The following is a 26,956-nucleotide window of genomic DNA, read 5'->3' as shown; positions in this document are numbered from 1 at the left end:
GAGTCATATTTTCAAATATTCTATGGGTGAGGCTCCTCCAGTGATCAGTCTCAGACCAAGTCACCCTGGGAAGGCTGCCATAGAGTTCCAAGGATAGGCTGTCTGCTTCATTACAGCAAAACCAAAATATAGTGGGCAGGAGGAAGGCAGTGCTGGGTACCCAGACACCTAAACTCCACCGGTGACCTCACAGAAATCAAGCAGAAACTCTTTCTTTCCAACTGGTCACCTGTGGGCAGGACCAGATAGGGAGACCCTCTGTTGGCTCAGCTATGAGACTTCTGACTTTTCAAAAGAGAAGGTTCAAAAAATAATTAGCCCAACAGGCATTAAAATCCAGGGGAAACAGCAAGGCACTGGTCTCATAGAGAGAGACTAGTATGTTCACAGGGATATTGTATTCCCAGATTTGAATTGAGGGCAAAGAACTCATCATAATGTTAGTAACTTAAAAGCTGTTCACCTATTCTCATAATACCTGTAACTTCAGAGACAAACTTGTTCTAGGATCTGGATAATCCTGTTCTTGATAAAGCCATTGGCCCTGCGTGAGGAATGATCAGAATAGCACTTGAGGTGAAGATGGGTAGAACGACTTTGGGGAGTCGTTCTGTGGTTTCTGCAAGCCAGGGTGGTCTGTTCCCGGGACCCTGTTTCCACCCTAGGAGCTAGGGTTCCCATGCAGGAACTCTGTTTGGACACTATTCAGCCCATAACCTAACTTCACTAAAATGAAAACTGACCTTGACAATGGGGATGGTATTATTCTCCTCTTTGTCCCACGTGGGAGGTCATTCGACTTTCCCTCCATTGGTCAAATAACTCATCATCCCTCCAAAGTCACAAAAATCCCAGCTTCTAAGTTAATTCTTCTCTAATGACTGGGGTCTAAACCTGACACTTCACATCTCTGAAACTTTGTTTTGTTGTAGTTAGAATTAGTATCACTCATAACTGTCCTCTAATTTATGTATTAAAAAGATAGTAAATGAATTTGTGCTTACAAGGGATCATACAGATGCATTTGTGCAGTATAATTGTTTTCTTGTGAATTCTATATTGTGTAACATGTGCAGAATAGAAAGTAAACTGGCCACTGCACTGTATGTCCTTCATGTTGCCACCATCTAGACTGGGTATTATTTATAACAGGACCTCTACTTAAGTGACTGCATAGTAAAATATCTATCAGTAGTAGAATGTCCATGAAAAGGATGGGTAGAATGGGTGGGTAGATGTAATTTAGTGTACATTTAGACCTAACTGACTGCCTTCCCAGACAGGTGTCCCATTATTTTGGAAATAGCATAAATTGCAACGTACCGACCTAATTGTATCACAGAATCCTTGACCCTCCGGAAACCCTGGATCCCTGGTTTTAGTTTTTCCTTCTTTACTCAGAAGGAAATATAATCAGGAGAAAGTGTAGCAACTCTACAGGAAGATCAGCTTTTCTGAGGGAGAAGTAAAAGAAATATGAAAAAATTGGACGGTCGTAGCTTTGGAAAAGGAGGGAGCATAAAGAGACTGTGCCCTTTGGTGAAAGAATGCAGGATGGATGAATTGCAGGTGATTGTCAGGTTGAGAAAATGGGTGGGAGACAAGGGTCGACCCCACTGAGACTGCTCCTGGCACAAGATGTCATGGGAGGAAGGACCCCAGGATATTGTCGGGTCCTTTGGGTGAGGAAGTAACTTAACTAACTTGCTGATGTTTTACCTTCAGATGGTCTCTCAACACCTGACCAACTGCATATTTTTCTCTGGGGTGGACTCAGTGGGCTTGCTGGGAAGGCAACTGCCCATCTCAGCAACAGCAATCCTACTGTAGAGCAAGTGAGCCTGTTACCCCCTTTTATATTGAAAGACTCAGCAAGTCAGTTTTGAATAACAGACACGTGTAGACACATCTGCTCGTCTGGATCGCTGGGCTCTTCCCTGAGGTGAACGGAGCACCACGGCTGCCTGTTGAGTGACAGAGTCGATCCAGAGGTTTCAGAAGGAGATAGGGCCCACCTTCCACTAGACCTTATTCACTAGACTGTACCTTACACCAGCTGCAAAGGGGAAACAACATAATTGATTTGGGCATCAAAAATCCCCCCACCAAGGCCTGCGGTACATCTGCGATCCTCACGATGGACTAGACCACACAGGTGCCTTCTGTCCAGCCTTGTCTCTTGATCTCCCCATTTCTCCCTGCCTCAGGTCTGGCAGTTTCCTGGTTTTTGTGGGGTTTAACTGTCCCGTTCCCATCATCTTCGATGCATAAGATAACACAAAGTGCTCTCTGTTCCTTACAACTAAGAGACGGAGAGAACGTGGCCTCAAACACACTCTTTTAGATTAGTCACTGCAGTTAAAAAAATGATCTTTTGTGTTTGTGATATTTATTATAAGCTTCCGAAGAACAGCATTTATTTGCTTACTTTTTATCACAGTGGCAGCTATCAATGTTTCCTGTATGTTGATCTGAATAAGTGAGTGATGCCAAAGATGAAGCAGCTTACCCACTCGACAGTATCTGCTTCTGCACTTTGCCCTCCAAATGGTCCAGACAGCACAGAAGTCACATTTCTCTGGCCCCAGGATTTAACTGCTGGTCACATTTCTCTTGGGTTCCCTTTTTAAAAAAAAAAAAAAAAAAAATATATATATATATATATATATATATATATATATATATATATATATATATTTGTCCTAAATCTCTGCGGTGCATCATTTGCTGAGCTTTTTGGCAAGTGTTGTCTGAAGGCTGCTGGGAAGCCATAAAGATGTGAGAGGAAGAGCTCCCTTTTATGTCATGGACAAAAAGAAGCCAACTGCAAGTCAGGTGGCCTCTGTGAACCCACGGGTAGAGTCTGGGGTCGAGCTACTTGGTGTGGGTTCAGGATACAACTAAACTGGACAGTCGACAAAGGAGAAACTGTAAGCAGGACCTTGAGGTCAAGTTCACAGGACACTAAGAGCATGTATCAGGGATCACAGGGAGTTCCTTGCAGAACCCTAGGAGGGGGAGGGGAGGGAGCAGCAAACCGGGCTGTAGCAAAGGTCACTTTGCAGCAGCAGTTCCCAGGTAGAGATACTGAACCTCAATGGGGACCACTGTCAAGTTCAGATGTCCATCATCCCCGCCAACTGAGGGCAGATCCAAACTTGCCTGCTCACTGCACCAGCCATGTGGGGTTCCTCAAGCCTCTTCTCCTGTGGGTACATGTCTTGTCCCCTCGCAGGCCCATCAGTCATATCTTGTGAGGAGGATATGCTGTAGGATGTCTGGTCATCCTCCTTTGGGGAGTGTTGGCTTTCATTCTTGCAGGCATCTAAATTACTGGCTGGTCAGCTAAGGGTTCACCATGAGTTTCGGGGGGACACAGACATCCAGACTATAACAGGTCCTCACAAATTAAGCATCTACAGCATATGGCCCAGCAAGTCCACTCTTGGGCATAAAAGCAGTCACTCAAACAAATTCTTGTCCACAGATGTTCCTAGGGTACTGGTCACCATAGCCCAGAGGTGGAAACAACACAGGTGTCCATCATCAGATGAATGGGCACATAAACTGTGGTGTGCAAATACAATGTGCAGCCATAGAAAGGCATGAGGTGCTTCAGCACACCACAGCACGTATAATCCTATAAACACTAGGCAAAGTGAGATAAGCCAAACAAAAGCCTCTCACACAATATGTATATATAACTGAAAGAATAAATAAGTGACATGTGATAAAGGGTATGGAAAAGTTCTATCAACCTGCCAAGTACGCTATAATTAAAGTTTAGAACTGGGCACAAATACTCTGAAGATGACCGTCATAGAACCTTCTGGAATTCAGTCCTACCAGGAGCGTCCTGTGAAGAGATTGACTCAGCTAACTTTAATGACTGTGCAAAAGAAGTGGATTCAATGCTTTATGTTCTCCAACTTTACACTAGAGCCTGTCTAATCTATAATTCCAAGACTAGAATGATTTTTCCTTAAATGTTCTGGGAAGAAGATTACACTTCTCGTGATTTTTCTGCTGATTGCTTGGCTATTCGGGTCCCTATCCTTAGGAAACAGCCAATGCCTACCGTGGACACAGGAGGACCTTGGCATTTGCCCATGGGTCTCTACTCTTCCCCAACCCACCATCTTCCCCGTCTTCAGTAACATCCCCTGGAGGCAGAGGAAGGTGACTCTTCACTAGGGCCTAACCACTTCCTCTTGAAGAGACAATGAGTTTGAAATTGGGTAAGGAGGCTCTGCCTAAAAATAGTTTTTAGTATAACCCAGGTTAGAATCAGGAAAACCAGTTAGAAAGCTATTAGCTCATGGAGATGGGAAATAGGACATTTCTTTGGACCAAAAAGAGGAAAGTGGATATAATAAGAAGTCAAATCCTAGGTATAGTCTGAAAACAGAACAGAAAGGATTTGCTGGTGAGTGGGCTGTGAGGTGAGAGAAAGGGAGCACAGAAGGGTGATATCAAGGGTTTTTGGTTTGAATTACCAGAAGATTAGAGCTGCTGTTTATCAGATGGTATGAATTCTATCATGAGCAGGGTTGAAACTGAGAACCAAGAACTCTGTTTGGAGTATGCTGAGTTAGAAAGGCCATCTAGGTACACAGGGGAGACCCCAACTGCTTCATGGCACTTGTGAATCTAGGGTTTAGCTGATATATCAGGTCTGGAGATATTAATTTGAGAAAAATCATTCTACAAATGACTGAATCAAGAGACTGCAGAACATCACCTAGAAGGAGTTTAGGTCAAAGAGAGAAGTGATTTAAGCATTTAAACCCAGTACTGATTCAGTTTTTACTCATAGGTTAGGAAGAAATCAATAAAATAATCTGAACTGGAACACTTAACCAGGTTGAAAAAAAAAAAAAAAAAAAAAAGCTAAAGAAAGAGGTACTCCAGAAGTCACGTGTAAAAGTTACATAATGAAAATACCCCAAATCAAGCAAAATCAGGTTGCCAAAGTACGCATGATACAAAACTATCCGTATGAATAACCCAGTACTTGACACACACACACACATCAGTGAATACTTCTGCATGTGTTTACATGTCCATACACATTTTCTAGAAGACTTCACAGGAGTGAATAACTCTGGCTACCCCTAGAGAGTAGCAGAGAAAAGGATGGAATAATCGGAAGTAAATTTTTATTTTTTGCTTCACAATCTTGTTTTGGTTAAAATTTTTCATAAGTGTCACTTTCATAATAAAGATTGTTTAAATAATTTTAAGAGATTGATATACTATGAAAAATATGCACAAAATATACATTAACCAATGTTTTGTTTTTACATAGTTTTTTTTCTTTTTTTATGTTATAGTTCTCAATTAAAAATTCTTGAAATTCATGAAGCTCCGTATTTGCTTTTTATTAATAAAACTGTCTCAAAGCAATAGGGTCAAAGTAAGATAATTATGAAGCTAATTTCTCATTTACGTGATTCAAATAAAGCATGGCAATCTTGTTAGGTTTTCTTTTTCTTGTTTTTTTTTTTTTTTTTTTTTTAAGATTTTACTACTTATTTATGAGAGACACAAAAGGATAGGCAGAGACATAGGCAGAGGGAGAAGTAGGCTCCTCGCTGGGAACCTGATATGGGACTCGATCCCAGGATCCTGGGGTCATGCCCTGAGCCAAAGGCAGATGCTCAATCACTGAGCCACTCAGGTGCCCCTTATTAGAGTTTCTTAAAAAGAAAAGAAAGAATAGCATGATGTATGGTACGGCAGGAAAAGGCCACAGTTAAGGGGCAGAGGGTTAGGACTGTGATGTGATCTCCACCATTTCTGTGACTTCAGGTAATCACAGTCTCTGTGCTTAAATTCCTAGATAACCAAGGTGATAATGATGCCAGTTCAGTCCTAGAGATGGTTACCTGAGTGACACAAGCCAACCCAGTCCATAAAGTACCATGAGTATTAGGATGGCTGTTGTAGGCATTCGCTAAATCTCTGATCATTTGCTTCCCACACCTTGTTTGCAAGAGTTAGGATCCCACAGGTACTTTGTAGAGCTTAATAATTATCAAGATTTTTATAACCCTAATACTTGGAGATGAAATTATGTCATGCAGGACTCACTGACCAAACCCTGAAGACCTCAGGCTACCCCTGAGCAGTGTCCTATAAAGTCCCCTTCTCTCTCACTGCTGCAGTGAGAGGCTGTTAGTCAATTCATTCCCAAATAAGCCTAGCTTCCTTAACAGTTCTCACTGCTCAGGCATTATTTTCATCACAGTCAGCATGCATTTTGTTCTTTATTCATTTCATCCCATTTGCTTTTAGAGTTTTGTCCATGTTAGCTATTCTTTTTCAGGATTTATGTCTCAAAAGAAATCATTCCTCTAATAGGAATGTCCTCAAACCTACAAAAAAAAGACAGAACGGTTCTTGAAAGCATGGTTGTCACACACCTGACCCCAAATTCTTTCTGGCTACATAAAGTTGATGCCTATAAGATATATTGTACGTAGCACATGAACTGTGAACACTGCAGGAAAACTCTTTTTCATCTATTCTGGCCAAGCGGTATATTCATATTTACTAACAACTGGGATCTGGAATTTGAGAGGGATAAGAAAAGCATTTGCCCCCAGTAAGCTGCCATACATTTTTATTTAGGTTTGGAATAAGGGAAAAAAGTGGGACTATATGCCTGCAAGACTTATTAAATCAGTTACCATTGTCACAAGGGACCCTGGATAAACAGTGTAGGTTCAAGACCGTCATGAGGTCTAAGAGAGACTGTCCCTAGGATAGCTCACTCTCCCCAGGCTTCCCATCAAAAAGTGTCCAGTGAAGGGTCACAGGCATGTGCCATAGTAGAGGAAACACGATGTGGATGTTATTTTTGGGAAATATAGGTTTTGGGGCAAAGATACCAGGAGAGGTGTCAAGGGGACTCCTTGGAACCCATGTCTCTGATCCCTCAAGAGATAAGCCAGTGCTTGTCTCAAGGTGCCTGACCCCCCCATGTGAGGAGGTGGGACGACAGGAAAATGTGTCCTCCACCCACCAGGCCTCCCACATCAGCCTCTCCCTCAGTGTTGTTCTGGTGTACATGCTGCCTAAAGACCCAGAAGGAATTGTGAGTCCTTTGTGAGTTTCTCCTGAAGAAGAGCTGACTGATTTATGTTCAGATTTTTCTAGCATATTATCCCCCAAATTTTCTATTTTTGAGTTATTGTATAAGTGGATCTTATACAATAAAAGTGAATCTTTTGCTGATTTGAATTCTAGCTTTAAAATGAGATGAAGATTTCTAACTATTAAGGAGCCTCATATTATTTCTCAAAAGGATCTTGCCCTTAAATACATTTGGGCACTCTTTTGTCCATTTTGTTAGCTTTAATCAGTATCTTTGCTGCTGCCTTTATACCATCCCTATCAATCTAATGTCATGAGGTTCTATGAGTATCTGGTAATTCAAGACTGCCATGGACTATAAAGCCTGGGGTAGCTGGGAAGATCATTTATCTTCCTACCTTTTTCTTTAAATGGAGTCCATCAGTTTCTGACCTGAGGGTGTGAAAATTAGCTGAATGTAGAGGCACTAGACTCTGCAAAATGCTTGGGGTACAACTGTCTGTAAGTTATTAACTCTAGATTTGTTCTTTTTTTTTTTTTTGCCAGTCTTTGAGAATAAGAATATAATACTTCATGTACCATTATATGAATTTTTAGATGTAGAGGTCTAGCCATACAGGGATCTAGTATATGGAAAGCTGGATCTATCTATGTAACTATGGATCTGTGATGTATCTTATTTATTGAAAGTCATGAGCTCATACTGACACTTCCGATTCTAACAGGGTTTGCCCAAGTTTCCTTCCTTTCCACGTATGTACATCCATTCACTGACAGTGAGAATATGGCTTCCTCTATCCTTAATGTGTGCATTTGATCAAATTTCCTACATATAAGCAATCTGCCACAGCTGCTGCCCCACCCTCCTCCTTGGAGATGGCCACTGCTCTCACCTCCTGTGTGGTTATCAGCTCCTCCTGTACATGCTTGGAACCTCTGTCCTGGGCTATAATCATCCGTGTCTTGGTGTCTTCCTCATTTTATTTGAGATTCAGCACTCCAGAGCCAGACAGCCCCCCTATGTGATGTTCCTTCGTACTCCAGCTTTAAGCTCCTTTCGCGATCCGTCCCTCTGTTGGCCATCCCTACTTGCTGGGACTCTCACTCTCCTCTCCTCTCTGATTTTGTGCAATTGTCCATTTTGGTTGGCTTTACCCAGTGGCTTTCATGGCTCAGGGAGATGAGGATGGAAAGACCTAAAAGGAGAAAGAAACATGAAGAGGAAGAGAAGGAGAAAGAATTTTCTTTTTCACCCGTTGTGTACAGGATCGAGTCCCACATCGGGCTCCCTGCATGGAGCCTGCTTCTCCCTCTGCCTGTGTCTCTGCCTCTTTCATTCTCTCTCTCTCTCTCTCTCTCTCTCTGAATAAATAAATGAAATCTTTTTTTAAAAAAAAACTTTTTACCCGTTGTGTAATTATCATTCATCCTTCAAGTCAAAATTATTTGCATATCATGAGAAAGAGGGAGGATGAATGCATTGCATGAATTACACTCAGCTAATAAGAGAGAAGGAGGGTGGAGAGCGCTTACACATTAGTAACTGTTTCCAAGCTCAGTGGGACCCTAACACTCTGGTCTGTATTTAATGTGTGCAAGAGTCAGGTCAACCACTGGATACATCTCATTCAACATCTTAAATTTCAAGATGATTAAAACTTCTTTGACTCTTTTTGGATGTATTACAACATGTAGGAACTCCTCCACCAGGGTCTAGGTTATGGTTTAGCTTATTTTCTACTCTTCTTATAAGCCTGGTAAATAGGACTATTTTCCACCTGGAAATTTCCCAGATGAAAGGCAACTCTGTATGGAGCCAACTTAACCATGTTCCTTCATAAAATCATCACAGAGGATCTCAGTACTATCTTCCAGTGATTTTTATTAAAGAAAATAATGTATTAAATGGCTTTGTAAATTTTAAATATTTACATAAGTCTCATTATCAATCCTTTCCAAGAAGCATTTTCAGTGGCCTCAGCTTCAAAATGCACAGTTACCCTTATATGGTTAGTACTAAGCTCCGTAACATCAGTACTACTGTGACTACTACCGTACTGTCAAAAAAATCTGTGGATCTAAAGTCATCTGTCAAATGATGCTGTATGATTCTAAATGCTTTTTTATTTCATTCTTGGAAAGAGTAGGAAGTCTAGGACATAAAAATTGGTATTTGAAACTATCACTTTGAAAATGTGTTTCGTTATTCGGTAATTCAAAATTGGAACACTGGATGGATTGCCATGTATGGATGTTGGCTCCCATGCTTGGATGGCTTGGCTGTGTGGCCAATAGGCCACGTATCTTTTCTCAGCATCCCTCTCTGTGTCTATAAAATGGAATCTAGCATGGACGAGAATCAAAGCAGAATTCTGTATGGTTTTTATAGCATCTCCCAGTTATGAAATAGTGATTTTTATCATCATAATATATTTCTTAATTGCTTTTCTTAAAAATCAAAAGAATCCTTAGAAAAGGAGGCAAATAAACATGACATATGAAGATTACAGGAAACACGTGCTCACAGCCTTCGCTCCAGGCTTACCGATCTTACCCCTGGCCTGCACACCTCTGGCCACCATGCAGCCTTCACCTGCTCTCATACCAACCTGCCTGGAATTAATCACTTTCTTCTCACTGACGCATCTCCTTCAGCTACCTGATGCTGCAGAGAGTTCGAGGCAAGGAGCCCCAGCACAATGAACAGCAAAGAGCCAGGGTGACTTCTGGATTCAGCTGGGCCTCAGAGCCTCATGCACAGTGTGGCCACCCCTTTGAGAGCCCCACCTGCCATGTGGAGCCACAAGGCATCGCCCTTCTTTCCTGAACACGACTGGCCTGCTGGGCTTGACAGCCCTTAGTTCTGTTACTCATCGTGATCACAAATCACATGTAGGAGATTTGCTGGCACAAAGCACACAGGTTTTTCGGATCCCTTCACCTCAGGACATTGTCTGGTTGTCCCGTCCATTGGAGACACCAGCCTGTCCCTGAGGCCTTTGGAATGTGCACTGACCTTAGAACCTGCTGCCTCCCTCTGTGCTTGACACTTGCTGTTCCTCCCAAATGATCTTTTAAAATCCTCTCTGGGGGAGCTCTATGGCTTCCTGCCTCTAGCCTACCTATCTTGTTTTCCTTATTAAATTCTCTCTTAGCGCATTCTAAGAAGAGCAAAAGCCTTGTATTTCACGATGTATTGACAGGCCAAATGGACAGACCCAGTATCACTCATCATAATACATAATAATCAGTTAATCAAGATACTTGGTTCATGACACTGATACTGCTAATGAAAATAACACTAGTGGGTTCCATGCGACCACTCGTCGTGATTAAGACTTTCCACATGTTACCTTATTTTCAATGAAACACTTTGGGACCTTCCGGCCCTGATCCCATTTACCAGAGGAGGAAACTGAGTTTCAGAGAGGTTAAGTCATTAAATAAAGGCAACACAGCTGATAGAGACTCAAGTTCTCGATTCCTGTTGGGTGGTCCTGGAGTGCAAGCTTTTGGCTGTATGATGCCACCTCCGAAATTCTCTTTGGTGCTCATTACTATGGGCTTCTATTCCAATCATTCCAGCTTTTGGAAACTATGATTTTTCTATTTACTTGGTTGCTTTAATATACCACCAGATAATGGTGGCTTAAACAGGATGGACGTTCTCTTTCTCTGTCTCCTTTGCCCACACGGGCTTCTGCCCACCCTCTGGCTGGCTGGGTCTCTCTCTCTCTCTCTCTCTCTCTCTCTCTCTCTCTCACATAGACATTGATGGAGCTTTTGTTATGGGGAACCCAGGAATAGAGGGCCTACCATCTTGTCATCCTGCAATCTTCAAGGGATGTTTTCCTGCTCTACTTGTTCTGAGCTGGCTCCCTGCATTCACACTCACACTCAGGCCCTAATAAGGAAGAAACAGAAAGGGAAAGGTACGCTGTTTCTCTTTTTTTTAAGGACATCAGTCTAAATTTATACAGACTGTTTTCGTTTACGTGCCCCTGGACCAAATTCAGCCACGTGGAAGCATGTCTCACCAAGGATGTCCAGAAAAGCTAGAGACTATATGAGGAGCTATTCCTCTATTAATTCTTCTTAAGGAAGAATGAATGCTGGGGCATAACTAACCAGCGGTGTCTGCTGCACTTAGGACAGTGTTGAGATAATGTTTGTTTCGAAACCCATGTCCATCTGCCATGTCCATTATTAAAAATCCCTGGCTGAGGGGTTCAGTAAGCTCCCTGTCGTTGACGAATACTCCATCATGAGTCAGATCCACTTAATGACCCATGATCACCCAGACGCCCCTGTAGTGTCATGGGGAACTCTAAAGACACTTCCCCTGTGCCCTTGTCTGCTGGGCTTCTGGGGATAGTGGCTGCTGTCCTTTGCCCACAGCCATGAGCCTGATCAACATGGCCCATCTTGCATGGATCCAGTCCTCCCTGAAGCCTCCCTGCCCCTGACTGTTCAGGCCTCGAAGCTGCCATAGGCAGCCTCCCCAACTGGGCACAGCTGCCCAAGGCCCCCGGTCTCTGGCTGATTCACTTAATCCTGCTCACATGAAATCATGAGTTTCTGGCTGGGATCCCAACTGACTGAAACCAAGAAACAAAACAAAAATCATTAGAATCCATATCCTTTGGTGCACTGCCCAAAATGCTTGTGATCCCAGCAGAGAGTGTCATCAGTATCAGCCATGGCCAAGGTGCCACTCTACGTCCCTGGTGGATAATGTGAATCAACACAGTACTTCCTTGTCCTCCCAGCACACCTGTTGTCCTTGGAAAAGCTGATTTTTGTTCTTGAGATCCACTCCTACTTTATTGTGTGGCAGCAGTGGACAGCTCTGGGCTGGGGGGACACCCTGAAGCAGAAGTCAGAGAGTCTCCCGCCTTTGCTCCTCTGCACACTCTCTTACCAGCTGTGTGCCACCGTGACTCACTTGTGACTGCAGATTATGTCACATCACATCTGCAGTATAACCACAATTATAAGACATTTTCCTGAAACAAGGATAGAGAAAGGGTTACAAATTTCGAATCAAAAGAGGAAATAACTTTAATTGTAAAGGACCGTGCCTTGAATCAGCTCCAAAGACACTTCTTTTCCTGAGGATGAAGTTACCTGCGGAGGATCCATTTATTTTAATTACAGTGGCCATCACTTTAAAATATCATATGTGTCTGTGTATCTGAAACAATCAGGTATGTAGGAGGTAGGATTAAGATTTTAATTTTAACACTTCACTTTAGGTAAGAAAGAAAAAGAGAGAAGTAGGATATAAAAGTAACAATAACAAAGATTTGAAGAATTTGTTTCATAAAATATAATACTGGGGCACCTGGAGGGCTCAGCGGTTGAGCATCTGCCTTTGGCTCAGGGCGTGAGCCTGGAGTTCCGAGATCGAGTCCCACATCAGGCTTCCTGCTGGGAGCCTGCTTCTCCCTCTGCCTGTGTCTCTGCCTCTCTTTCTCTATGTCTTTCATGAATAAGTACATAAAATATTAAAAACAAATATATATATATATATATATATATATATATATATATATATATATATATATAATACTGAAGAATTTCCTTCAAAAGAAAAATCAGTTTGGGGATATGCTGTCCTAACTCTACTGAAGGAAAATAGAAAATATTAGTACATTTTTTTCTAAATAAAACATTAGAAAACAAAGGGATGGGAATTAACAATATCTTAAAATAATCATAGACTTTAGTTTCATTGTATTTTTGTTGAACAGGAGAAAACAAAATCTAATTTTATCAAGGTTTTATGTGAATATTAAAACTTATTTCGACATCACTATGCCTTTAATGTGGAATTTTAATTCCATTACCATCTTTTAGAATTGTATTTGTTAAAAGTACTTTTTTAAAAAAAAATGGAATCTCTTATTTGTTTTTCATACTATCAAGAATACCTAAGATAATCAATAGAGAAAAGCTGAAAATAATGACAGTTAATTTTTATTATGCATTTATTATGAATCAAGCACTGGGCTAGAAGCTTCATATTGATTAGCTGTTTCATCTCAGGTTACAACAGGTTACATTTATTCACATTTAATACAGAATTTGGAATGCTTGATGCACCCTAATTTACTTAATCATCACGTCAACTCTACAAGGTAAGGACTTGTACTATCTTCCCTTGCGGAATCTGGAGCACACGGCAGCTAAGCAACTTGCTTATAGATGCAGGAACTGGTTGATGCCATAGTGGTATAGGAATCCCAAACCTGCTCTCACAGACAAGCCACTTCATCATCTACATTTAACAAAGGAAGAAATTGAGTCCTAACAGTTCAGTAATTTTTCAGAAATTGAGTCCTAACAGTTCAGTAATTTTTCTAAAGTTATACACAAGAAATTAATGGAGATAGGTTATAAATAAAGGTTAATTTTAATGTTCTAATAGTTAAATTAGAAATGAAAGCCACTAGATCACTGGGTCTGAAAACCCCAGAAGCACAGATGTCCTGTGACCAGGCAGCCAATGGCACAGAGAGGCTGGGATAAATGACCCACAGACCCCATGAGCTGGAGACCCCAAGTTTTTTCTGACGCACTGAGCCATATCCATTTGGATCTAACATACCTGAACTGGAGATAAAGAGACCAGAGAGTTGTTTTCTTCTATTACTTCACAGACCGCTTTTCTGGTGATAAATTCTGGACCGTTTGGAAAGTTACTAAACTCTATGCCTTGACCCTTAAAAGACTATTTCCAGTCACAGTGCTGGAATTAATATGCAAATGAACAGAAGTCAGGGCACTTTCTCACAGAGCAGCTGCCTCATGTATAGACAAAGCTGAGCTTATAGTATAGGCAATGCTTCATATAGAGTCGCCGTAAGTCAAAATCATTTTCAGGTTTTTCTTGGTGTGAACAAAGTTAATGTTCATTCTAATAACCTCATACACTTAAAATCTTAATTTTTCATTTTAAAATTAAGTGTGTGCGTATATTTAGAGATTGGAAGCTAACATTCTAGGATTATAAAAATCAAATGCTTTTTTCATGAGAGAAGAAAGACCTCAAGGCTGTAATACCCCCTTTAATATCATTTTTCAGTTCTGCACTATATAACTATCCTTTGGAAAAAAAAAAAAGCACTTATGATGCTGAGCCAGTATTTTGAACTCTGTATTAGTGAGCTCGCTCCATAAGATTAATCTGTGGATTTGGTAAAACATAAAGCAATTATTTAAATCAGAACCTCTATCTGGAAATGTACTTTGCAAATACATGTTCAATAGTGCAAAACTTATATATGTGTTCATTAACAGAGGTGAAGATTAGACCCTGGGTATTTATTAATAACTTAATAATAATAAATTATAATCTCTGAAATCCAAAGTTAACTTTTTCAAATTATTGCTTGAAAAAAAATATATTTGTCCTACAGGAACTATGAACATGGAAGTATATCCCCAAGCTGAACTCCTCATCAGATGCACCCCTTCATGCCTGAAGAGCAGGGCAGAGGGTGGTGGCCACTGGCCTGGCCTCTGTATTTACTGTATGTGGTAATTGTTCAACGGTGAACTGTCACTTTTTTTAAAAGAGGCAAAGGACATATGCCCCAAAGGGGCTTTTAACAATTTTAGATTAAATTTTCTCCAAGGAAAACATAATTCTTTATGTCATAAAACTGTAACCTTCAGTTTGGGCAGTAAACATGCTGAATTCTGGGCTCAGTTTCATTACTACTAACCTGCAGCCCTGTGGCATCCACTTTCCCGATTCACTTCTGCAGAAACGAAAATACGAAGTGGTGGTGGGAAGCAATATAACCCTTCAGTTTTTAAATAATGCTGAATAATACTGAAAGTGAATTGAAGTAAATTTGCCAAAATATTCAGAATAAGAGAGTAGCTCAATTCCATTAGTTTCTTAATGATAGCAGAATAAACTGACATAGTAATAAATCTTTATTTATTACTCTGTCAAACTATCCCACTTTGATATAGTCAACTCAAAAACAGTTTATTGAATAACTGCTATGTATACCAGGCGTTATGTTAGGATCATGGGCAAATAACATGGGTAGGTTCCAATTACTTCTCTTGAGGTCCCAGCACACATGGAGAAAAACAAGCCAAGCCAACAGAAGAACTGTCAACTAAAGTAAAACATGATTAATGAATATCAAATGCATTTTTTGTTCAGAAGTAGATAAGCTGGTCTTAACATTCATAGTGAGAGACAAGGGACCTAGAGTAGTCTCAACAATCTTGAAAAGAAGAACAATGTTAAAGGACTTATAATACCCAATTTAATAACCTGCTGCAGTAATCAGGACTGTGTGGTACCGATTAATGGAAGACATGTTCATCAACAGAACGGAGAATCCAGAAATAAGCCTATATATTATTTCTTTTTTTTCAAGTTTGAGTAGAACACTCAAGGATAAAAATAAATGTTTTTTCAACAAATAGTAACTAGGAAACTGAAAATCCACATGCAAAATAATGAGTTTGGATGCCAACCTCATACTGAATGCAAAAATCACAACCAGTGGACCTAACACCTAAATGTAAAAGCTAAAACTACAACTCTTGGAGGGAATGCATGTGGATAAATCTTCCTAATTTTGGATTAGGAAACAATTTCTTAGATACGATAGTGAAAGTGCAAGAAATGAAAGAAAACTTAGAAAAATTAGACTTCATCAATACCTAAAACACTTGTGCTTCAAAGGAGTCGTTTGATAGTGTGAAATGACAATCCACAGCATGGGAGGAGATGCTTGTAAATAATATCCTGAGAAGGAACTCGAGTTTGGAATATGTGTAAAGACCTCTTACAGCTCAACAATTAAAAAGACAAGTAACTCAACTGAAAAATAAGCAAAGGACCAGAGCGGACATTTATCCAAAGAAGATATGCTAACAGTCAGTAAGCACATGAGAAGATGCTCAGCCTTAGTCATTAAAGAAATGCAAATCACACTACACTGAGATACCCCTTCACAATCACTTGGATGGCTATGGTCATAAATCACAGGGACAGTGGAGCACCCGGGTGGCTCAGTGGTTGGGCATCTGTCATTGGGGCAAGTCATGATCCTGAAGTCCTGGGATAGAGTCCCAGGACTCGATCAAGCTTCCTGCAGGGAGCCTTCTTCTCCTTCTGCCTATGTCTCTGCCTTTCTTTCTGTGTCTTTCATGAATAAATAACTAAAATCTTAAAAAAGAAAAAAAAAGACAATGACTAGTTTGGTGAGGACGTGGAGAAATCAGAACCCTCATATCTTTGTTGGTGGGAATGCAGAATGTTGCAGCCTTTTTGGAAAACAGTTGTGTTGTTCCTCAGAAAGTGAAGCATTCACCCTATGACAGCCATTCTACTCCTATGTGCTTACTCAAGAGAACTGGAAACAGGTGTACACAAAAATTTGCACACTAATAATCATGGGAGCATTCTCCTAACAGCTGAAAGGTAGAATCGACCCTATGCGTGCTACATGCTACGGATACATACGCAGCACATGGTACATGCTGTAATGCACATGGCAACAACCCAAGTGAAAGAAATCAGGGCATTTCATATAAATATAATCATATAGTAGGTGGTCCTCTGTGTCCCACCGTCCTCCTCAGCAGGCCCTGGGTCTGACTCAGCGGGGGTTGAGTAAATGCTTGCTGAGCTGTTCAGCAGAAGAGTGGGGCAGGCATAGAGGCTGCAGCATGTTTTTCATCCAGTCAGTAATAAATTAAGGATTTTCCCACTTAGCTCTCTTAAGTATGTTCTTAAGTAAATAAGGGGCAAACCTCTCACGTTTTGCTTTACTTCAGGATATATATTTTCCTTTCAACAAGTCCACGAGAATGCCATAGGTACTGATGGTCTTTCTAACCCCATGACTCCATGAAGATGTTCTTGCTTGCTAGTGTCTGGGCCTTTGCTTGAGGTATTCCCTCTCCATGGCTCTGCCTTTCCTTGCTGATGCTAACTCAACCTCAGAGGAGCCTTCCCTGATTCTCACATAAAGCTGTCTACACCCACCATCCAGGAACATAAGCCATTTATCTTCCTCTATGAGATCAAACCTTGCTCAGAGCACATGTCCATTTGCTTTCCATCGTTGAATGGCAAGTTCACGGGGCACATGTTGGTCTCCGCACTCATATCTTCACAGCCTCAGACAGGGATTTTCACAGACTCAGTGCTCTTGAATAATAAACCATCCTATTTATGGTTTATCGAGGGATGAATACAATTTTTTGGAACTTGGAGACTGGAAAAAAACAAAAAACCTCTTCATCCTGTATTTAAACATGAAAGTCATCTTACTTGTACCTGACTTTGTATGATTAAACATATGTATGTTTTGGTTTATTTGTGGAAAAATGCATTCCAAATTATATTCTACAGTTTGATGTTCTACAGTATTTTATATCATTTCATTCCCCACATGGGCCATCTGCCAAGGGAAGGACACATACTCTCTTCCTGAAATCATGGGGCTAATAATATTGTTTTTTTAATTTTTCAGTAGGCATTTATTTTTCATTATGCAGGCATGTATAGAATTATTACCAAATATTATCATTTAACTTTCATGTTATTAAATTTATGACTGTATGTACCTGATACCATAAATAGATTAAAATTTCCTTGAGGGCAGAGTTTGCATGTTGGTAATCTTTATACACTACAAAAAAGTACTCAGCATGGACTCCATAAATACTTCAATATCTAATCATCTAATTACACTTTTAAAAATATATGAAATCGTATATCCACTTTATTTTTTTTTCGTATATCCACTTTAAATGCTTTTCCCCAAAATAAACAAAATAAAATTACCAAATTCACTGAAGTTACTGACTTCCTGCTTTTTTAAATCCACATAATATATTATATTGTTATATTTAAAAACAGGAGTATTGTTACTCTTAATATATTGTTTCCTGTCACTTTACTTCAAGATGACCAGTTATTAGTAATATTTTATACTATCACCAGGATGAATATGGATAGCCTAAAATAAATTAGTGTTTGGTCACAGTTGTATATCTAGGACGAGTCAGTTATGTTTATTATTGGTTCCATTTTCTATTTATCATCATTTATAGGGTAATTTAAGATCATTACTAGTCTAAAAATTAACTAAGTGAGATACCCTTCTGCTAAGCATTTAAAAGCTGTGTTGGAAACACAGTTGGATGGCATGCTACACATAATATGCATCGATACATGAACTCAGACTCCTCATGTGATGCTTTATGTAGTTCTGAAAGCTTGGAAAAGTGACTCAGTCATAAGCTTGACATCAAGACTACAACACCATAGGTTTTTGTGAGTTGAAAATTATTAGACCAGCAAAGAGCATTTTGTATTAATCAATTGTCTGCCTTCGGGAAAAATCTGCTTGCCTCTGTGCCATGCACTGTCTACTTTGAGAGCGTCAATAGACTTCAGTGTTGAGGTAGAAATGACATTTTTGCTTCCACTTCACCAATGGCCAGTTCAAGGTCTTATCTACAGGTGGAAGTCACACACAAGGGTTTACACCAGAGTTGTGCCACCACTAACTGCTTTAGGAAGGAGACGTTCTCCCAACATGTCTGGAAATGAGGGCAGTTATCTGTGAAAAGAGCCATGAGGGAGTGTCAGCTGGTACTCCTGGAAATTTTATCAGATCAGAAAATAAATCCAAGATAGAACACATCCTACCTTATATCCACAGAAGTCTGACAGGAAAATCCTATTTTTCTAACCCGGGTGAGGGTGGGAATTAAATTAAAGACTAACTATGTAAACATTTCATATGATTTACATAAGCAATCATCTAAACAATCAACAATAAAGTAGGTATAGTAGTAATCATAATAGCTACCATTTGTGGAAAGCCTATTATGCACCAAACCCTTTATTATTTTGTTTAATATGCACAACATCTATGTGAGGTAAGAATCACTAGAATTTCCAATTTCCAGATGAGAAAGTAAGAGTAAGAAAGATTAATAACTTTCTCCCATAGCACATGTTTAAGAGTGTTGGGGATGGAACCAGGATTTCAAACCATGAGTACTTGATCTTAAACTCCTGGTTTCCCTTCTCACAAGGTGTGAGGATGGTCGCTGCGTCCTTCTTTCTCCCTACAGGCAGCTCTCACCTGTTGAGGTGGTGTCAGTCCATGCTGGTACCTGAGGGAGGGCTGAGGGTCCGTGCACTGTCCCCCATTTCTGTGTCACCTGCCTGGCAGGGATCCTTTGCATGCTGTTGGTCAGGCTGGGGAAATGGAGAGATACGGGAAGTAGTATAAGGGAAGAGTCAATAGATTGATCAAATGATTAGATTGAAAAATTGGATGCATTGGGATAATGGTGGTTTTGTAGAAGTAAACGGTAGCTTTCAGGGGGTGTATTTTAGTAAAATGGGGTGTGTTTAGTGTGGAGAGCTTACCAGATGTGCAGAAGGAATATTCCTGCATGGATTTAGAAATGTGTGTAGTCCTTACAACAGGGATCAAGGCCAGATGTGTGAATAATGTATCTGGAAATATCAAAGCCCAGGAAATAGGTGGTATTTTTGAGATTTGAAGTTTGAAGAATTGCAGGAAATGATTACATAAGAGATGAAGGATGGGAGATGAGTCAGAAAAGAAGGAAATGGAAAGTGGGAGTTGAAACCAATCCTCAGTGACTTTCAAAAGGGAAGTCACTGATGTTGATTAAAAATGAGCCACTTGTTTTGCTTACTGGGGGGTCCTGTACAGGAAAACCTTTCTGCGAGATGGTGCCAGGGTCGGGATGACAGCACCTGGCATTTGATGCTGATCGTGCACTCTGCTCATGCTGGGCACACAACTTCCCAGTTAATCCTTACAGTGACTTTATAGAAAGTTGGTTCACACTCGATGAATTGATCTGAGAGACAAGTGTCATGACCCTAGTATCTGTAGGGTTCGCCTGGTGACAACCCAATCTCTACAACTGATTGTGAATTACACATGGGCACAGGACTCATGATCTGACTTATCTACACACTTTTGACTTGCCTCAAAAAGAGATGGGGGATGGCTAAAACCTACTGACAACTTCCATTTTTGAGTAATTACTTTGTCCATTAATCTGCTAAGCTCTTTAAAAAGGTTAATTAATTTAATCCTATGGTGACCGAATGACACAAGCGTATTTATTCCCCTATTATTACAGGAATCGGATCTGAAGGTGAATGACTAGGTGTGTCGTGCATCTGACATTCCTCATAAGTATTAGAAGTGGGATTCGACTGCAGGAGGGCCGGTTTCTTAAGAAAGACACGTGACCATCTGGAAAGGTTTCCATGAAGGCAGAAGGAGAAGAGAATTGATGGCAATACTGTAACTAATACTGATGATAACAATCAGAAGATAAGAAAAGAGGAATAAATCTTGGTGGTGAAGAAATAGAAGCACAGATAAATTTCATAGCTCCGCCCCCATCCTAAATTCCAGCTGCAAGTCCAGTGATGGACCAAAAATTTGGTATAAGGAAGTTCTTGTGGCATAAAAAATAGAGGGAAACTGAAGATCTGGTCAACATGCCTGTAGGTGGAACCAGCATCTGTGCACAGGAAAGCCTGGACACGGAGGAAAGGGGTGATGCTACCAAGAAGGGCAGGGAAGCTAGGGGGAAAGCTCATGGGGCTTTGGACGAGGCCCAGGAGGGGAGCCCTTTGCCTCTAGGATGGGAGGAAAACAAGCAAATGGGAAAACATGAAGGGATGTTTAAAGATAGCTGAGATCATAACAATGTGCTCAGTGGAATAGGACATCATATTCTGGGCCAGCTTATGATTTAATGCAACGAAGAGTGAACATAAAACAAATAGAAGGGTTCCCACACAGCAGAGAGAGCAGAAACCTTGGGACCAGAGATCACCACAGTGGTCCTGGACAACAGGCAAGCAAGCCAAGAACTCCACAGTGCAGACAGATGGAAGACTCAGAATGGCGGCCACAGCACTGGGGCAGGGCCAGGGGCACAGGTGGGCACACGAGTATGTTCCCAAAGCATCCTGTTCTCCTCTCATGACCTCGCCACACTTCCTGGGGTTACTTATTGGAGATCTTTTACCAGTTGCTGTAGTCTCTGTGGGGCAGGAACTGGGACTCTCCCACTAACTGCTGTATTCCCAGCACACAGCACACCTGGGCTAGGACACACGCTTTGGATATGGGATTTTCTCCCCATTTCCCATCAGCCCCGAAGCAGACTTTTCATGTTCTCATGGAGAAAGATTGCCGAAGTCCTTCATAATCAGGTAACGTCTTTACAATGAGATGCTCCCACTAGAAATTTTCACTTGTTGGCATTTGCCTGTCAGAAATCTCTTAGCCCAGCAGTTCTTATGCAAATCATCCAGGGACCTTGTTAGAATGTCAGTTGTGATTTATTTCCAGGGTGAGATCCAAGTGTCTGCATCGTGTAGAAGCTACCGAGGAACGCTACTTGTCTATATTTAATGCATGGAGTACCAGGGACTTACTCCATAGATCCCAGGTAAACCAAGTCCTCGCTGGTTCTGACCCAACCATCTCTAAGCCTTCTGGCATTTATGCAAGTCCGGTTCTTGGGCCTCCTCCCTTGCTGGCTTTTGACCTGTGTGTGGATCTCACTCTAATATTTCTTATATATTTTGAGTCTGGCCTGCCCACCCAAAATCAATGGCACCTTTGTTCTAATCTTTCAGACCAATCATGTGTTTCCTGAACCATAATTCTGCCTTGAGTACCTATTTCTGGTCCACCAATATCAAGAAGGCACTAGTGAAGATGAAGAAACCTGATCTTCCAAGTCAAAGCAGGTAAAGCCCTTTGTCACGTGGTCCAAATAACTTGGATTTGTCACTTTTGACCTTAAGACCTAAGTCAGAAGTGAGCCTTATCCTTGTCCTCAGTTCTACTCACTCCTCTAATCTTGGTAAGTGAAAACCATTACCGGGAACTTCAGCTGCAATTCTGTTCTATTGATCAGTGAAAGGAGACCATACCACTTATTGAACAATAATTTGTTGAACCTTAAGAGGCTTTTCCACCCTAAAGGGTCAGAGAAGCCCCCCCTGGGGCCTGTAACTTTTGTGAATCTTGAAAGGAGAATCTTTCAACAGAAAAGATTCAAGCCTAGGAAGAAGGATGACCCCAAAAATATTGGTTTGAGGGAGTGTGATACAATCAGCAGAGTAGGTTAATTCAGCAAATGGTTGGCAGGAAGTGTTGGGAAATGAAGTTAAGAAGGTAAAGGGGAAGAGATACCTGGAGTCTTCCCCGTGGTGAGAAATCGGGATTTTTGTTCTGGACAAAGGGCTTTCTTGTTCTAAGGAAGCAGTAACTAAGGGTCTCCCTTCCCACCTGTTTCTCACTGATTTCTTCCTATCATACAACTCAGGTCTTGGGATTGTGGTCTGACTGATGGGAGCACAGGTGGGAAGGGCCAAGTGCACACCCCGAAGCCCTCTTCCTGCCACCACAGCTCTCAGAGTCCACTTGGATGGGGCACTGCTAGCTAGCAGGAGAAGTGACAGGAGCCAGAAGTTTGTCCTCAAGGGAAGAGACAAGTCAATGCAAACCTAACTTTTCTTTGGATACTCCATGGAGCAAATCCAGAACCTAGCAGGTTTCTGGAGAATTCCATAAGACAAAATAGGATTAAATTCTGGAAAGTGTAAGAAGGAAATGTGGGTTTATAGGAAGATTTTTAGTACTAATGAGAGCTCACTACAAGAAAATAGGTAGTGAAATAGTGAGTTTCCCACTGGGATACTGTTTCCAATATCAGAGTGACTGTGCGATGTGGTTTCTAGGCTCCTCCTGGCACATGGGATAGCCCTAAAAGTACTGAGCTATTGATTGATTGCTAATTGCTGAAGACAGCGTTAACTCGGACCTGATCCTTTTGAGCCATGCAGGATTGAGTCACTCTGTGGAATACATTTATACACCAAAGCACACTGCTCAAAACCCATTGAGACACCAGTAGTTGAGGTCACAGAGTGAAAAGTACAGAAGGGAGTGTTCCCTCCATTCAAGTCAGAGCGCCCCTAAAGACCTGTGTCTTCCTATCAAGAACACGTTGACCTTTATTCTGTAGAGTCAACTCTATTCAAGGAGTTTTATTTGTGCTCTATTTCAGCTGTAACAAGTCACTACAAATGACCTAAAATAACACAAATACATTATTTTGTGGGTCTGGAATCTGAGGTCAGAGATCAGCTTCACTAGGCCAAGGGCAGGGGTCAGCGGGCTTGGCTTCCTTCAGAGGCTCCTGGGGGCCACTGCGTCCTTGCCTGTCCCATTCTCAGAGCTCTATTTCTGCACTCAGCACCACTCCTCCATCCTCGAAGGCAGCAGAGTCGCATCTCCAAGTCTCCCTCATCCTTGCACTGTCTTCTGCCCTTTAGAGTGGACTCCCCCATGGCCTCCCTCCTACCAGGACCTTTGCGATAACAGGTCGTCAAAATCAAGGGAGGAGCTATTAATATGCTATTACCTAATAATATTGAAAAGCTCATCCTTTGCAGCAAAAGACTATTTGAAAAAAAAATGGTGTTTGTCTTTTAATGACATCCAGCCTGAGACCCAGGTCTCTCACACCTGCATGAGAAGATGATACGGAACCACTCAGTTCTGGCCATTTCAGCTGCAATGAGAATCACCACTGCACCATCTATTTGCCAGTCCTGTCTGGAGAAGGTCGCTTGGCATCACTGCAGTGACCTAATTACGCCAGGCATGAGGGACGTGCAGCCAAGAATTTTTTTTTAGCCTATGCTGCATTTTTAAAGTGTCCATAATCAGCAATTGATGATTAATGGATGTAAATCACTCCGCCAAGATCATTTCAGTTCATGTGGCCACCACTCCCTTCTCTCTCCACCTGCACTTTACCATCTAGAATTATTAAACACAGATCTGTCTGTACAGATGAGTTCTACAGAAAGTGGTCCTCCAGCCTGGCTAAGCATCAGAGTTACCTGAGAAGTGTTTTTACAGACAGATTTCCAGGTGTCACCTCAGACCTGGCGTTGTTAGGAGTAGGCTGTCAGGTCTTTAGTTTTTAAATGGCTCTCCTGTGACTCCTGTGATTTAGCAGACCCGTGGACTGGCATTTGGCCTCAGTCTGCTCCGAAAAACAGCCCTTTCCTGGACTTCCAATCATCCTATAAACATTCTCAACATTATTCTGGAGGTTGCAGGGTTTTTTAGAAGCAACTTATACAGTCTCTAGCTCATTTTGAGACATTTAGACTTTTCCAGTTTTAGTTTTGTCAACCATTCTGCATGCTCAGATTTTGAAAGTCTAGTCCATTGTTGTGCTCTGAGTCCTGAGAATTCCTCCAGGTGCTGTTCACCCCATAACAACCCACAGAACTTTCCATTATATCCAAGCTGTAAATGACTGAACCTACCTCTCTTGACCTTGTGTAAGGATTTCCTTAGCTCTCTTGTCCCACAGTTAGAGTTTGCATTTCAACTCTAGCTCTCAATTATCCTTGAATTGTATGTAGTGTGTTTTTATTAGATTTCCCTTGACCTTTCATAGGAGAGAAATAATGGATGTGGAAGGACAGAGGCAGAGTTAAGAAGTCCCATCTTCTGATCTTGAGGACTTACATTCATTCCCGAACTTGGCCAAGCCCTAGAGAAGCTAAGTTGTGTGTAGTATGGGTGCCATGAACTGTGTCCTTTCTCTACGTGTGGAACTACTGTCAAGTATCCCTTTGGCTTCCATTTATCTAAACTGAATTTCTGTATTTTCTACAGGTTTAAACATTTGAGTTCCTTTAATCCCAGCCAACCTGCTCTCAATGCAACATTTCCTAACACCAATGACAGTACCTGGTCAGGCCTTGTCTAGGTATAGATGCAAGATCATCCCCCCCTTCCATGGCTGGTACAAATGCCACTGCTCATCTTGACAGCTGTCTCCGAGGGTGGAGTCCTCTGATTTCTGTGCTGCCCCAATCTGAAGATCCTTCTGTCTGATTCATACCATGTATTTCTAGAAGGCAGGATGCAGTGCTTATTCAGAAACCACTCTGACATGTGTCCATTATTCAGAATTTTCCTAAACTAAATGCTTGAAGGTTTTACACCTGTCCCAGTTTTTAAAAATAAAATTTTGTTTTGTTTGCAAAAAACAAACAAACAAACAACAACAAAAAACAAAACATGCTCTACTTGGTATGCTGTGTTTCAGAAGTATATGCTTAAATCCAAGGGATGATGGAGATGGAAAGTTATGAGTTATTAGCACAGCCAGGGGTGAGGATTGCTGTTCAGACACACACAGAATGGGGTGGGGCTGGAGGAGGAGAGCGTTCAGCAGAGGTCCTGCATGTTCTGATTTTGTCCACATCCGAAACACCACTCTTGAGTTCCAGTGCTTACCACTCTTCTGTCCTTGGCAGTAAACACACAAAGGTGTCCCTCCACCCTAGTGTAGCCACACAAATCACCACCGTCATGTCATTCCACAACACTGCCAGGATTCATCCTCATTTCCACGTCCCTGAAAATGTCGAGAAAAGTGGAAAATATCATTTTTCTTCCTAATAGCTATTTCAACCTCTTAATGCCAGGGGAAATATACAACGTCATGCCACAAAGGTTACCAAGGCCCCTGACACCCTGAGTGTGTGGTGGTTAAGCCACAGCAGCCACTGAGGCATGACCTGTGCAGGACTACTATGACATCAGAGCTATGGAGCCAGCCCTCTGGGAACTGACAGCCTGGATGGAGGCTGAGTTCATTCCCATCTAGTGAATCCATGAGTTTTAGAAGCATCCTTGCTAAAACAACCTTATGTAGTTGCTTGGCCAGATCTAGAATCTTAGAACCCAAATGGACGTCTAAGATTATTTTTTGAGAGCCAGGGTGAGGTACTTCCCCCAAAGTCACAAATCCAGCTCACAGAAGGAACAGGTCTTAGATGCTGACCTGTCCTGTGGGTTTGAGGTGAGTGGGAAGGGCAGCAGAGCATGGTGTAAGGGGGCAGACCTGCAGATTGGACAGACATGGGTCCTAATTCTGGTTCTGCTGCTGGAGCTGTGGTCTTTGTTAATTTACTGAATTCTGTAACACTTAGTTTTACCACTTATAAAACAAGTTAATAATATAGCACCTTATTTAAAAATATAATTTAAGTGAGGCAATACATTCAGAGTAGAACCCTTAGCTAGGGGCTTGGCACCTCAGTGCATTAAACAGACATTCACCACCATGATGGCCAAGCAGTAACTTCTGACTTCCAAGTCAAAGTCTTTTCACTTAACCACAAATACCTTCTGTGGGTATGAGTCTTTCCAGGCAACATGGTTGTTGGTCTCGAGAAGGGACTACAATCCGTCACTGGCCTCCACCACACTTTGTGCACAAAATTGACTTTATGATGCTCTTTGCTTCAAACATTGTATCTCAGGGTCTACCCCAAATATAGCCAATTTTCCCCAATGATTCTGCTTCTCAAGTGTTAAACAGGAAAAACTTCAGTTAAACATAAATTTAAGAGTGATACGGATTCAGACAACGATTTTCCTTCACTCAATATTTCATGATTTGATTATGTTTAGATACTTTCATTCATGGACATCAGTACCCATCAATTACATATCTGACCAAGATTATTGAACTTCTTATGTGAAATTGAACACCAATGATGGAAAAGGGAATTCCGGCAAATGAGCTATGTTTGAATTTCCTAATGGTTAATTCCGGACTGTGGGGAATCTGAGCTTGTTCCTCTCCACGGAAATGGGTTTGTGTAAAAGCCAAAAGTAAGAGTGGTTTTAATCTAAAGGGGGGAGGCAGCAAAAAGATACATTTTTTATGAAATAATATTAATTCTATG

General features: G+C 41.3%; 1 long non-coding RNA gene across 2 annotated transcripts; it reads right to left on the bottom strand.

Annotated features, from left to right (window-relative positions):
- Positions 1-2,489: 2,489 nt before the first annotated feature.
- On the bottom strand, positions 2,490-25,700 carry LOC111092643. 2 transcript variants are annotated; one of them, XR_005379033.1, is made up of 7 exons: positions 25,497-25,700; positions 24,945-25,107; positions 19,239-19,354; positions 17,167-17,354; positions 11,873-12,104; positions 7,992-8,294; positions 2,490-2,622 (listed from the first exon to the last, which is right to left on the bottom strand). It is a non-coding gene; the product is annotated as an uncharacterized LOC111092643 (long non-coding RNA). The 2 variants fall into 2 exon arrangements; XR_005379034.1 differs by lacking the exon at positions 19,239-19,354.
- Between the last annotated feature and the right edge of the window lie 1,256 nt (positions 25,701-26,956).

Source organism: Canis lupus, chromosome 26 (genome assembly GCF_011100685.1).
Source record: "Canis lupus familiaris isolate Mischka breed German Shepherd chromosome 26, alternate assembly UU_Cfam_GSD_1.0, whole genome shotgun sequence".
Lineage (NCBI taxonomy): Eukaryota > Metazoa > Chordata > Mammalia > Carnivora > Canidae > Canis > Canis lupus.
The sequence above is the reverse complement of the archived record's forward strand: the minus strand, read 5'-3'. Positions and strand labels throughout refer to the sequence as shown.